We start from the raw sequence: 10,267 nt of genomic DNA on the forward strand, positions 1-10,267 counted from the left end.
CTTTAATTGGCTCAAACATTTTGGCTTGTTGACAGTATCGGTGGAGAGGCCAAAGATGACATGAACGTGATGACACCCTTCTGTCACTTCCTGCTCAGGAGTGCTCAAGGTGTCTAAAAAGCAAATTAGTGGGGCAGCCCATGCAGCTGCAAAGACGGCAAGTATGACTTCATCCCCAAAAGTTTCTCCACTAGGCTCGTGCTATTGCATATGGCAAGTTACACGTGGAAAGTTAAGTATCTCCTTTGCAGGCAACGGCATTGTCTTCACGTAGCTTATTGCTATAGGCTCAACCCTACTACATGAGAAGAACAAAAAGCTTTTCTGTCTCCAGTGAGTTGGCATCTCTCTTTGAGGATAGAATTTCACGCTTTATATTTCTATAATAAACCAAACAAATTATACTAATTTAAGAGTAATTGTGGATGCCAGACAAACAAGAAACACCAGCTTTAGACCGTCTTCTAGAACTGGCAGAAGTATTATCCAGCCTTGACCATTTGGCAACCTTAGTTTTATAGCACTCTCATAAAACACAAATGGGCTTACAGTCATTCACAAAGGAAGGGGGGGGGGGATTTAATGTTGCTCGCAATAATAGCTCTTTTAATGAATATTATAATGACTGTGAACTCTACAGATTCACTACACCTCATGGCAATTCAGACATGCTTCATAGGGTGAGGTTCTCCCAAGTATAGCCTTCCTTTCTTCAGCAGTTTCCTACACTTGTTTGGGATTTCTATCTATCAAGAAGCCTAGCTGTGAGGAATTCCTAACACACTCAACAGGAGGAGCACATTTGCTGACTCTATGCAGGGTACCATCAAATATCTCATTTACATAGTTTTAAGTACACATCACACTCACCTACAGCACCCCAGCTGGCAATTTCCAGCATAAAGAAAGCCAAAAATCCTTTGCTCCACTGAGGACATGACCTCCAATATGCAGCTCTGAAACAAGACATACTGGTCCTCTCTTCCACACAGCCAGGCAGGCTCACACCCAAAGGTGCCTTTCCACCAGGTGGCTTCCCAGCAGGAGCGCATTTCTGCTGCGCGGCCCAGCTACTTCCTCCCTCCGCTTGTTAAAAGAACAGGTGACACAGTACCTGCAGCAGGAACACCTACACACATTTCCCAGTTGCTATTGCCAGCCTGAAGAGCAGGCTTGGTGTGTGAGGTATCTTAATTCTGCCTTGGTGTACAGGCCTTAACTCCTCTTCTGCTTTCCAGAGACAAATCTTTGTTAAAGTCAATGTTCTGGGAGTAAAATAAAGTTATTTGGCAATTTTCTCTCTAAATAAGGTGTTTTCTCTGAAAAAAGAGCTCCGTGACAGACTTGTGTTTTCAGTTCCTGAGTTACCTAGTTTCTTCTCCGCCTGTATAAATGGCACCTTCCTTCACAGTTATTTTGATTACCTGAAGAAAACATAGCTATATATTCGCTTCTTTGGAAAACATTCTGCAGTCATTTTGAACCGGGTGCCACGCTCTGACTGGATGTAACGAGCAACAGGTTTACAATGCAGCGGACTTCACTGAACAAAGTCCCAGGCAGCAGAGTCTGCCGCTGGGCCATGCCATCAACACACCCCGCACCGGAACCAGCCCAGGGAAATAATCTGCCGATAAGCCGTGCCTTCTGTTTTCCCCTCTTATCTGTGCTGACCCTGCCCTGGTTCATTCTGGTTTTCTCGTTCCCCTGGGTTAACTCTGTGCCAGAGCTGTGAGTTGAACTGACCAAGCAAAGGTGCTGAGGAGCTGGTGCAACAGAATCTTAGGAGGAAAAAGCCATTTTCCCTTTGCCAGCGGTAGGCTGTTAGATACATTCGGTCATATTACGTGCAGCCCACCCTTTACGCAACATGGTGCTTTCGTGGTGGCTGGCACAGCGGCCGCGTTTGTCCAGCGCTCAGCAAATCCTGCTGCTTCTAGGCTGCTTCGCAGTGCCTCTGCTTGGGAGCTCCCAAAATGAAAAGTGAGGGTCAACGAAATAAACAGCTCCCTATGAGATCAGCTCACTTCTGCCCGGGTTTGTCCCGCCTCAGCCGCTGCCAGCTTTCCCCGCAGCCCCGCTCTGCGCTCAGGTGCGCGTCCGTGCCCCCCTCCCACGGCCGGCCCCGCCGGGTGCCGCAGAGCGTGGCGGGGCGGCAGCGGGGCTCGCAGCCCCCCCGCTTGGGCCAGGAGCAGCGGGCAGCGCAAAGGGAGGCCCCGCACGACGGGCACCGGCATCCCGCGGCGTTTGGGTACCCACGGCACCCTCGCTCCGCGCCCGTGCGGGGGCCGGGGGGCGGCTGCGTGGCTGAAAGGCTCCACGGCGAAATGCCATCGCAGCCGGCCCTGGGGCAACCCTCCTCCTTGCGGGAAGCGCCCGCCGCCCCCCGGCCCCGCGCCCGGCCCCGCGCCCGGCCCCGCGCCCGGCCCCGCGCCCGGCCCCGCGCCCGGCCCCGCGCCCGGCCCCGCGCCCGGCCCCGCGCCCGCCGCGGCTGCGAGCGCAGGGCGCCCCCTGCCGGCCGTGCTCGGCGCCGCCCCGCCCCGGGAGGACCGGGCTCCCCCCGCCCCCGGCGGGCCGGAGAGGGCTTGTCCCGCGTGCCGCGGGCGGCACCGCGCTCCGCGACCGCTGCGGTGCTGGGCGGCGGGGTCGTCGCAGGCGAACCTTGAGACAGCGTCGGGGGCTCCCCGTGGGGTAACCGCCCCCCCGCCTTTCCCAGGAACGGCCTTAGGGCCGCGGCGGGTGACTCTGTGCTCCCGCCGCCTCGGGGAGCTGCGCATTGGCTTTCATTCCAGCAAGTCGCAGTGTCCTACGAATGTAATGGAAATCCACAAGAAGCAAGACTATGACTCGAGAAAGGCTAACTTCACAGGAGAGAGTGGCTTGATTTGGTAGCACTCAAATGTTCTCCCCTCCCTTAGAAATATGTGTTTAAGGAGTTCTGAAATGTTTTGATCTGATCATTAACTAGAAGCTTGACGAACGTGGGCCTACTGTCATTAATGACACCGCTGTGATTGAGCGCAGAATGTGTCTATAAAGACTGCTTTTGCAGAAGTCAAATGAAAACAATTTCCTCTTCTAAATAAATATTTATTCTCATGTTGCATTTTCACTCTTCTGCTTCTTAGCTTTTTCAAAGAATCACAATCTTTCTGGAAAGTAATTTATTCCATACAGTGGTTTATATTGTTCAGAGGATTTGCCATTGCTTTCTGTCAATAGAGAATGTGCTGGTTTTGGCTGGGATAGAGTTAATTTTATTCACAGGAGCTAGTACGGGGCCATGTTTTGGATTTGTGCTGGAAACAGCATTGATAGCACAGGGTTGTTGTCATTCCTACTGAGCAGTGCTGACACAGAGCCAAGGCCTTTCCTGCCCCTCACCCCAACCCACCAGCGAGTGGCTGGGGGTGCACAAGGGGTTGGGAAGGGACACAGCTGGGACAGCTGATGCCAACTGACCCAAGGGATATTCCATACCATATGGTGTCATGCTCAGCATATAAAGCTGGGGGAAGAAGAAGGAAGGGGGGATGTTCAGAGTGATGGCATTTGTCATCCCAAGTGACCATTAGGTGTGATGGAGCCGTGCTTTCCCGGAGACGGCTGAACACCTGCCTGCCCATGGGAAGCAGTGACTGAATTCCTTGTTTTGCTTTGCTTGTGTGCGCAGCTTTTGCTTTACCTATTAACTGTCTTTATCTCAAACCATGAGTTTTCTCACTTTTACTCTTCTGATTCTCTCCCCCTTCCCATTGTGGGGGGTGGGGGGTGAGTGAGCAGCTGAGTGTGGCTGAGCTGCCAGCTGGGGTTAAACCACGACAGTCCTATTTGCCATTATGCACCATAAGTACATACCCCATGAACAGTTCATGCTACCCTCCCTGCAATCTTGGCATTTCAGGAGCAGTGTTACTAGCATCTGGGTACAAACACCTGAATGGGGTGTATTAACTAGACTTCCCTTCCACAGCAAAAATGTTATATGTGAAAAATAGCAACATTTGTAATCGCTTATCCAAACATGAGAACCTACAGGGTTCCCTTTTGACAAAGAGTGTCCTGTAAAGAAAGCCATCAGGTTAAACTGTGTTTTTTCTCCTCCCCTTCTAAGTGTTGATGGATCTCTTCTCTAAAACCCTACACTACTGTACATCACTCGTATGGCAGTGCTTTCCAGACCACAGCTGACCCTAGCAGATCTGCTCTTTCGAAGGTATTTCCTGATACTCAGGTTTCAACCTGATACACTTAAAACCTGATTTATTTCAGTGCTGCTGAGCTCACTTCTGACAATAGGAGTGACACAGGGTTAAGAGGGGTACTTTGTTCAGCCCCTTGAAGTCAGAGACTGGGCTTTGAGTAGAGGAAGAAAACCCACTTGAAAATGGATAGCTGTGTGTATGTGTGTGCGTACGTGTGGATGTGCGTATTGGAAGAATTCCCTCTGCAGGGAACAGTCAGAGTACAACCTTGGTAGCAAACTGTGCTAAATTCCAAAGATTATGTCATACAGTCTCTGTCTTAGCTTTGGAGAAATATTTTTAGTCAGCATTTATATTGTAGCAACATACAAAGTCCCTCCAACATGGACTAGGATTTGGCTATGAATACACAAAGTAAAATGACAGTCTTTCCTCTGATGAGTTTGTTACAAATCCTTCAAATATAGGCACACTAAAAAAAGTATTGATCAGCTTTGCTTATGCCTACAGATTATGAGGTTTTATACTCATATTATAGCAAACTGTCAGAGACAATTGAGTCACAGTTTCTTGTAGAAACCCATCTCAGTTGATTTAAGAAACAAATAGCTGCCTTTGGACTTCCATTGAGACTGCAGCAATTTATGCATCTAATTTATTTTTAATTAATTAGCCTTGTCCATTTCAGTCTGGGATTATTTTCTTCTTTTAAATGTAATATTAACTCCAGGAGTACTTCTTTCTCAGTGCTGCTGGGATCTATCAATACCTGGTGACTTTAATGGAAGCTGAGAGCTCAGCACTTCCCGGCACCAGGTCTGGCATCTGTAACCCAAGCAAACGCGCGAGCAGGAGGAGGGCTCAGTCCTGCTATTTGTAAGACAATAGGCATGAATAGGAGCTGCAGTTAGGACTCACATTCCCGAACGTTGCCTGTGCTGGCAGGTGTGAAATCACATCATGCTGGCTCAACTGATATATATTATTTCCCAGAAGCTTCTGCTCCTTGTGATGTCTGTAATTTGCAAGAGAAGGCCTGTTCAGATGTCCACACACATCCTATGTTGATAGGTATAATATGACTGCTTTTTAAAGGCTGAGGATTTACGGAAGGGTAGTTTCATATCCTCAGCCATGAAATGCCTGAATTTCAGGAATGGAGGAGGAAAGTTTCATTTTTGATCATCAGCTTTACAACTCAATAATAATTAGTTGTATTTTCCACACACAATTAAAGGGTTAAACATTTCTGGAGCAAGGATTAGGCCCAGTGATTCATGTATCCATTCATACAGTAAGAAAAGCAAATTATATGATCTTGTCCTTACAACAAGACCTGTTTAATGAGACTGGGGTGGTGATCATAACTTGAAAATTAGTTTGGAATGGTGGCAGTGCAAACCCCATCTCTCTTCCTCTGCAAGACAACAGATGATGGAAAGTCCTTCCCCACTGTGCTCAGTCTCAGATACACAAGCGGATGACAAATGGAGGGGACCACTATAAATCTAAGCAAATTAGTTGGTGTAGCTTTGTTAGCTGCTTGGTTTGTTTTTAAGAGGGAAACCTGAGGTAGGATGTGGTATAGCAGAGAAAACAATAATTATTAAAAGTGCCAGAAAAAGAAAGAGAGAAAAGTAGTGCACAGAGTTCATTACTTGCTCCTAGTCGTGGTCAGCAAGCAGGACCTTATGATCATAATGAGCCTTTAAATGTGTTTTGTAGGCGCCCATAAACAAACTGGGGTTGGGGATTTCCCTCATGTTTCATTTGCAATCTGAGGAGAGAGGACAACAACGTTTGTAGCAGGAGCTAGTGGGCCGTAAAGGCCAGGCATGGCGATAGCTGTATGAGAGGTAATGAGATGATGAGGCTCAATTTTGAAGGACTATAAAGGTAAAGTTAAAACCACACTTCCTGCAGAACTGCAAAGGAGCTAGGACAAGGCTTGAGGAAAAGGATGGTAGAGCTAAATTAATGTTTTTCTTAGTGAATTACTTTAATAGCATTTTAAATCCTAGTTCAGATTTCTTCCTGAGGTGTTTGGGTTTTTTTTCTTCAAGACCTCTTGTGTTTTAATTGATTAATAAGCCATTCTAGATTAAGATAACAAGGAAAATCTGATTTCTTGAATTGGCAGAACTTATTAATTAGTCTTAGGTAAGTCTTTAATAGGTTTTAACAAGACAGCCCTGTATTATCAACTACTGATTTTCTTTTCCTCCACTAAGTGACTCTATATCTGGTCTTCTTTACATAAGAGCAAAAATATCTTAACAGCTATTCATGTCACATATTTAACTAGATATGTAAGTATTATCAGTTTAGCAATTGGTGTTAATTTACGAGAGGGCTAATCTTTCTTCTCAAACATTAGACAAATCGTTTGTGTGAGGATGAGAAAGAAAAAAAATAGGACATCAGGAGTGTCTAAATCAGTGGATTTGAAGGGCTGGGTGAAACAAATTGGGAAAAGGGTGTGTTGACCACACTAGAGGCTGACCATACAGAGAAGGCTGTAGGTGATGTCTGTGAAAAGCTCACTTGTTTCACAAGTTTCACACTTCAGATTTCTTACTCTTTCTCACTTTAATGTAAGCTGAAGGGGACAGGAATAGGACTAAAAGAAAAATCCCAGGATTTAGAAAAGAAGCATTGATCTTTGTGTTCATTCTTTCTTGCTTCGTGAAACATTTATTTTGTGTGACCTTCCTTTTCTTAAAATATAACTTCTGTATTTACCAAGTAATTCTTGTTTAAAAGAACAAGTTACCTAATTTTGGCGTGATGCAGCTGAGTTAAGGGCCAGAACAATTAGTTCTGCAGTATGAAATGAGAAACAGCTCGTTATACAAATGTCATGCAACCAGGTATTATACACAAAGTTGGATTAGTACCGCAGTAACAACTATGGTTTCTGGAAGCTGTGAACCACTAGTTCACCACAGAAAAAGAAAAAAACACATGAGAGGAAAAAGCATAATATCAATTGAGTGGCTAATGATGTTGAGCGCTGACCACCATCTGCTGATGCTATATTGAGCATATCTTCAAGATGGATTATAAGCGTTCTCCCAACCCAGGGTGCTGCAACGCCTCAAGCATCCCATATCTTCCTGTACTATGAGCAGAGCTGCTGGTTTCACTGCAGGTAGTCTGCATGTAACAAATGCTTTCAGTCTAATCAGGACACTGAGCAAATTACAAATTAAAAAAAAAAACAAACCAACCCCAACACCAAACTAAAAAGAAGATGGAGCCAGACCCTTCTAGTGGTGCCCAGTGGAAGGACATGAGGCATCAGGCACAAACTGCGTACACGAAATTTTACTTAAACATAAAGAAATTGTTTACATGGTCAAACATGAAACAGGTTGCCCAGAGAGTCTGTAGAGCCCTTGGAGATATTAAAGGCCTGAGCAAACACAGCCCTGAGCTACCTGCTCTATTTGACCCCACTTTTGAGCAGAGGTTTGGACTAGACAATCTCTAGAGATCCCTTGCAGCCTCAGCTCTTCTGTAATCCTGTGAAACTGAAAAGATCTACTCTTATTTAAAGCCCAAGCTTAGTATCCTTTGGGGTAAACTGAGACAAAACATGATTTTTCAAATTATCCATGTATGTCACCTGTGCATACAAAACCATGGTTGTAACCTGTCTTCAGAACTCTACACTGAGGTAACTCTCCACCCTAAAACAAGAACCCAGCACGTACAATCTTCTGTAACACTTGATGCCAAGTATGTGTAAAACCTAAAAGCCGAGGGAGGTTCAGAGGAGCCAGGTGTCTCTTACAGAGCAGAATGCACCTCTTGCCTCCCTGCCTCCCCTCCCTCCCTGGCAGTCCATGTCATTGGTAGCTCAGGTGTATGTGGATGGCCTTATTTTTTTATGGGACTCTGTACCAAAACTAAAAGAAGTCAGCTCTCGTTAACCCATAGCTGTCTATCTTCTCCAAATGACGACTGTACAGAGCTACCACACTCTTTTCTGCTGGCTTTGCAGCTGTCATCTCACTGAATCCTGAGCCTTCCCCTGCCTGCCTTGCTGCTGAAGAAAGGCAGATGCCTGCACCAGTTAAATCCAAAAGAAAAAAGGCTATGAGGATGTAGGAGCTGGCTGTGTGAAGAGAAAACTCACGCAGTTTTGCACTTTCAGTTAGATATGCTCAGGACCTGAAACTCTTACCAGGAATTCTGCAGTGCCAAGAAAGGAGTGGAGCAGAAACAATGCTGGTGAGCGTGTACGTGTGAAAAGTTAAAACCTGGTTTCTGCAGACCGATGGTGGACTACGATTTACTTCAGCAGATTTTAAAGCAGGAACCATAAAAATCCAACACAGTTAAATCTGAGACATTTAGCACTTGTAGAGCTTGTAAAGAAGTATGCTTAAAAATAACTTCTATTTCCAATGGAGTTCTTTTAAATTAAGGGTTTTTTTCTCCCTCACTTTTTAAATGTGGCTAGGAAACAAGCTGGAGTCCTGAGGATGGGGAGCAAAATGGGGTGTGTAGGGCACGAACAGACTATCAGGGGAGTAACTTCTGCTATTTGGACAGAAGACAAGGCTTTCTTTTAAACACCTTTTCAGTGGGCAACTTTCACATGTTTGTTTTTGACTGCTGCTGTATATTTCTCTCATCAAGCAGTTGGAAAGAAGATGCATGTCTAATCCTCGCAGTTACTGAAATATAATCACATGCTAGTTAAGCAAATCAGCTCGCTCAGGATGAAGAGAACCGTATAATGGATAAACCACAGAGCTGATGAAGAATATTTGTATCAAGTACCATTTCTCACTGAAAAATAATGAAATGTGAATGTTGCAGCAAAACATCAAAGCATTGGCTTTAAGCCAAAGCTTGGGGAAAAGTAGAAAACACTTGCAATATTCCAAATAAGGTGGTTCTGATGCGTACAAACTTAGAAGTGCCCTTTCTGTCCAAAATTATGTACTTGTTTGTAGTAATAACACAAAAATGAAATGGGGTTGTACAAAATTCTTAAACTATTATCATTGACATCGACCAAAAAATTTATATTGATAAACAAGAGAGACTTACGACTTTGTTCCTATGTTTGACAAAGCTCATTTGTACTAATGGTAAAAAACCCTTGACCCAACATAACAAGTTCAGGGCCCAATCCCGCTTGCTCTGAAGTCAATGTCAGCTCTGGTGGGAATTCAAGAGCAGGACTGAGTGCATGTCTAACATGTAGGTGACATAAATATTTTGCCTATGCAAGCTTAGAATAAAAAGTATAAGTGACCTAGGCATTTTTCCTAAGAAAATATAAATTAACTCAATGACTACTCACCACTTTTTATTACATTTCACTTTTACTGGGGGACAAGGGATACTTCATCCCAATTTTGAAATATTCCTATTCTTAAAAGTTACAGGCAGTATTTTTCCCATGCTGTTACATTTGCCCTTCCAACTATGGACAGAGGGGCACAATTTATATGTAATGGTCTGGGAATCTCTCTACAGGATCTATAAATAGCCTTTCAGTTTATGAGAATTTTGCAACAATAAACTATGTCTTGTAGTTTGTTAAAATGGGAGTGCTGAGCATGACTGGAGAGAAGGAATTCCCCAATCTCCACAAGTTAAGTGAATTTGTTGCTATTTCTAATACTTAATAGGAAAGTATTTCCTAATCTCATCATTAGCCCAGAGCTCAGTATTGCTGTCTTGAGACTTGGACTAGACTAACTTTGAGAACACTTCATGCTGAGGTAGAAGAAGAATTTCTTAGCAGGAGTCTTTTATCAGCCTTTATATCATGACAATTTGGGATATGAGCAAGGAAAGCAGTGGTGTAGCAAGAAGTGAAGATAAAAACTGAACATATGCTTGTAGCAGCCTCGGAAATACTTAAGAGGCAGATCTGTACTTGTAGTTAATAGTAGCTTAACATATAAGGGGAAGGAAAGGTGGCATTCACGGCAGAAAAAAGAAGGAATGAGGAACAGAAGACGGTCTTGTCATGAGCACAGAAGGCCTATGAGGCTTTAACTTGTTTTAAAATCCTCACATTCAGCAGCGTTTAATTT

The sequence above is a fragment of the Phalacrocorax carbo genome, chromosome 9 (assembly GCF_963921805.1).
Source record: "Phalacrocorax carbo chromosome 9, bPhaCar2.1, whole genome shotgun sequence".
Taxonomy (NCBI): domain Eukaryota; kingdom Metazoa; phylum Chordata; class Aves; order Suliformes; family Phalacrocoracidae; genus Phalacrocorax; species Phalacrocorax carbo.